The sequence below is a fragment of the Theropithecus gelada genome, unplaced genomic scaffold (genome assembly GCF_003255815.1).
Source record: "Theropithecus gelada isolate Dixy unplaced genomic scaffold, Tgel_1.0 HiC_scaffold_3321, whole genome shotgun sequence".
Classification (NCBI taxonomy): Eukaryota; Metazoa; Chordata; class Mammalia; order Primates; family Cercopithecidae; genus Theropithecus; species Theropithecus gelada.
Window position 1 is genome coordinate 1 of NW_020259823.1, and position 4,681 is coordinate 4,681.

The window sequence follows — 4,681 nt, forward strand, 5'->3', positions numbered from 1 at the left end:
TTTTTTTTTTTTTTCCTTGCTTTGTTGCCCTGGCTAGAGTGCAGTAGCGCGATCTCAGCTCACTGCAACCTCTGCCTCCTGGGTTCAAGCTATTCTCCTTCCTCAGCCTCCCAAGTAGCTAGAATTACAGGCGCCTGCCACCATACCCAGCTAATTTTTGTATTTTTAGTAGAGTCGGGGTTTCACTGTGTTGGCCAGGCTGGTCTCGAACTCCTGACCTCATGATCCGCCTGCCTTGGCCTCCCAAAGTGCTGAGATTGCAAGGTGAGCCACTGCACCTGGCCTAATTTTTGTATTTTTAGTAGAGAAGGGTTTCGCCATGCTGGTTAGGCTGGTCCTGACCTCAGGTGATCTGCCCACCTCAGCCTCCCAAAGTGCTGGGATTGCAGGCATGAGCTACCACACCTAGCCTCAAAGGTTGAAATAATACAATATGTATATACACACACACACCCACGTATGTGTGTGTGTGTGTGTGTCTGTCTCCCAGGCTGGAGTGCAGTGGCATGATCCATAGCTCAATGTAGCCTTGAACTCCTGGGCTCAAGTGATCCTCCCATCTCAGCCTCCCAAGTAGCTAGGACTACAGGTGCACACCACCACACCTGGCTAATTTTAATTTGTTGAGATGGGATCTCACTATGTTGCCCAGGTGGCTCCTGAACTCCTGTTCTCAAATGAGCCTCCCACCTGGGGCTCCCAAAGCACTGGGATTGTAGGCGTGAGTTAGTGTGCCCATCCATCAAAGTATGTTTTTCAGCCACAATGGAATGACATTAGAAATGAGTAACAGGGCCGGGCGCGGTGGCTCAAGCCTGTACTCCCAGCACTTTGGGAGGCCAAGACGGGCGGATCACAAGGTCAGGAGATCGAGACCATGCTGGCTAACATGATGAAACCCCGTCTCTACTAAAAAATACAAAAAACTAGCCGGGCGCGGTGGTGGGCGCCTGTAGTCCCAGCTACTCAGGAGGCTGAGGCAGGAGAATGGCGTAAACCCGGGAGGCAGAGCTTGCAGTGAGCTGAGATCCGGCCACTGCAGTCCAGCCTGGGCGACAGAGCGAGGCTCCGTCTCAAAAAAAAAAAAAAAAAGAAATGAGTAACAGGAGGCCAGGTGTGGTGACTCACGCCTGTAAACCCCAGCACTTTGGAAGGCTGAGGCAGGCGGATCACCTGAGGTCATGAGTTCGAGACCAGCCTGGCCAACATAGTGAAACCTCATTTCTACTAAAAATACAAAAATTAGCCAGGCATGGTGGTGCGTGCCTATAGTCCCAGCTACTCGGGAGGCTGAGGCAGGAGAATCGCCTGAGTCCGGGAGGCAAATGTTGCAGTGAGCTGAGATTGCACCACTGCACTCCAGCCTGGGCAACGGAGCAAGAGTCCATCTCAAAAAAAAAAAAAGAAAGAAAGAAACGAGTAACAGGAAAAGCTGGAAAATTTGCAAATATGTGGCAATTAAACAATATACTCTTAACCAGTGGGTCAAAGAAGAACTTACAAGGGAAGGTAGAAAATACTTAGAGATGAATGAAAACGGGAGCAGAAACTACTAGAATGTATGGGATGGAGCAAGGTTGTGCTCAGATGGAAATTAATAGCTGTAAACACCAATTCTTTTGTAGTTCATCAGTGTGATAATTTGGTTTCTCACTCATGTGAGATGTGCTTTCCTCAAACCTTACAAAGTCAGCACATTACCCATCTGACACCAAAAAACACAGTAGGGTCCCCCAGTTCCACTTGCCTTTTCTCTTGTCCTGACAGAAACGTAGGGTTCCTTGACCGCTCTGTGACCTAGCCAGCTGCTTGTGTGTTTTTTAAATTTTATTTATTTATTTATTTTATTGAGACAGAATCTCGCTCTGTCACCCAGGCTGGAGTGCAGTGGCGCAATCTCGGCTCACTGCAAGATCTGCCTCCCGAGTTCATGCCATTCTCCTGCCTCAGCCTCCCGAGTAGCTGGGACCACAGGTGCCGCCACCACGCCCGGCTAATGTTTTTGTATTTTCAGTAGAGACGGGGTTTCACCGTGTTAGCCAGGATCGTCTCAATCTCCCGACCTCATGATCCGCCCTCCTTGGCCTCCCAAAGTGCTGGGATTACAGGCATGAGCCACCACACCCAGCCTTTTGTTTTTTTTTTTTTTTTTTTTTTTGAGACGGAGTCTTGCTCTGTTGCCCAGGCTGGAGTGCAGTGGTGCAATCTCCGCTCCTGCAACCTCTACCTCCTGGGTTCAAGCAATTCTCCTGCCTCAGGCTCCCAAGTAGCTGGGACTACAGGCGCACACCGCCACACTAGCTAATTTTTTTTTTTTTTTTTTTTTTTTTTGAGATGGAGTCTCGCTCTGTTGCCCAGGCTGGAGTGTAGTGGCGTGATCTCGGCTCCAGGGGCAATTACATGAGAAAAAGAAATGAGGCATTCAAATGGAAAGGATGAAGTAGAACTATCTCTATTCACAGATAACATGATCCTACATATAGAAAATCCCAAAGAATACACAAGAAAGCTGCTAGAGTTAGTAAAGAAATTCAATTAAGTTGCAGGGCATAGTATCAACAAAATCACTTGCGTTTCTGTGCACCTGCAACGAACAGTCCAAAAAGGAAATGAAGAAAACGATTCTATTTACAACAACATCTAAAAGAGTAAAATGCCAAGGAATACATTTAACCAGGGAGGTGAAATACCTGTACACTGGAAACTACAAAACATTGCTGAAAGAAATTAAGGAAAACCTAAATAAGTGCAGAGGACCCCTGGTTCATGGGTCGAAAGACAACATTGTTAAGATGTTAATACTTCCCTAAGCGATCCAAAACAATCTTGAAAAAGAACAAAGTTGGGCTGGACACGGTGGCTCACCTCTGTAATCCCAGCACTTTGGGAGGCTAATGCGAGCGGATCACGAGGTCAGGAGTTCGAGACTATAGGGTCCAGCCCTACTGGGCCTGTGGCTTTTTCTCTTCATGTGCGGAGACGAGAGATCATAGAAATAAAGACACAGGGCCGGGCGTGGTGGCTCAAGCCTGTAATCCCAGCACTTTGGGAGGCCGAGGCGGGCGGATCACGAGGTCAGGAGATCGAGACCATCCTGGCTAACACGGTGAAACCCCGTCTCTACTAAAAAATACAAAAAATTAGCTGGGCGCGGTGATGGGCGCCTGTAGTCCCAGCTACTCGGGAGGCTGAGGCAGGAGAATGGCGTGAACCCGGGAGGCGGAGCTTGCAGTGAGCCAGAGATCGCGCCACTGCACTCCAGCCTGGGCCACAGAGCGAGACTCCGTCTCAAAAAATAAATAAATAAATAAAATAAACAAAAACAGAGGACAAAGAGATGGAAGAAAAGACAGCTGGGCCCAGGGAACCACTACCACCAAGGCATGGAGACCAATAGTGGCCCCTAATTCCTGGCTGCGCTGATATTTATTGGATACAAGGCAAGGGGGCAGGGTAAGGAGTGTGAGCCATCTCCAGTGATAGGTAAGGTCACGCGAGTCACGTGTCCACCAGACAGGAGGCCCTTCCCTATTTGGTAGCCGAGGCGGGGAGAGAGAAAGAGAGGGGACAGCCTACGTCATTATTTCCTATATGCATTTCTTGGAGAGATCAGCGGCTTTAATACTTTCTTTCTTTTTTTTTTTTTTTGAGACGGAGTCTCCCTCTGTCGCCCAGGCTGGAGTGCTGTGGCGTGATCTCGGCTCACACTGCGAGCTCCGCCTCCCGGGTTCCCACCATTCTCCTGGCTCAGCCTCCCGAGTAGCTGGGACCACAGGCGCCCACAACCGCGCCCGGCTAATTTTTTATATTTTTAGTAGAGACGGGGTTTCACCGTGGTCTCGATCTCCTGACCTTGTGATCCGCCCGCCTCGGCCTCCCAAAGTGCTGGGATTACAGGCTTGAGCCACCGCGCCTGGCGGCTTTAATACTTTCACTAATTCTGCCACCGCTGTCTAGGAGGCGGAGCCAGGTGTACGGGGCGGAACATGCCAGCGGACCAGGAAGGCGGTTAGGCCTCCGGATGGCTGTGCGCGGGCTTGAGTGAGGTCAGGCCTTCCACAAGAGGTGGTGGAGCAGAGTCTTCTCTAACTCCTTTGGGGAAAGGGAGACTCCCTTTCCGGGTCTGCTACCTAAGGGGTGCCTTCCCAGGCGCTGGCGCTGCCGCTGCCGCTGCCGCTGCCGCTGGACCAAAGTCCGCTAAGTCAAGGTCGCCTTCCCAGGCGCTGGTGCTACCGCTGGACCAAGGAGCCCTCTACTGGCCCTGTCCGGGCGTGGCACAGGCTCACACTTGCCTTCTGGTCACTTCTCACCGTGCCCTTCAGCTCCTATCTCTGTATGGCCTGGTTTTTCCTAGGTTATAATTGTAGGACAGAGATTATCATAATATTGGAATAAAGAGTAATGCTGGCCGGGCGCGGTGGCTCAAGCCTGTAATCCCAGCACTTTGGGAGGCCGAGGCGGGTGGATCACGAGGTCAGGAGATCGAGACCATCCTGGCTAACATGGTGAAACCCCGTCTCTACTAAAAATACAAAAAACTAGCCGGGCGTGGTGGCGGGCGCCTGTAGTCCCAGCTACTCGGAGGCTGAGGCGGGAGAATGGCGTGAACCCGGGAGGCGGAGCTTGCAGTGAGCCGAGATCGCGCCACTGCACTCCAGCCTGGGCGACAGAGCGAGACTCC

At 51.1% G+C, this 4,681-nt stretch overlaps 1 pseudogene; it reads left to right on the forward strand.

Moving 5' to 3' along the window:
• Positions 1 to 1,613: 1,613 nt before the first annotated feature.
• On the forward strand, positions 1,614 to 1,711 carry LOC112617685 (annotated as a pseudogene).
• Positions 1,712 to 4,681: the final 2,970 nt, after the last annotated feature.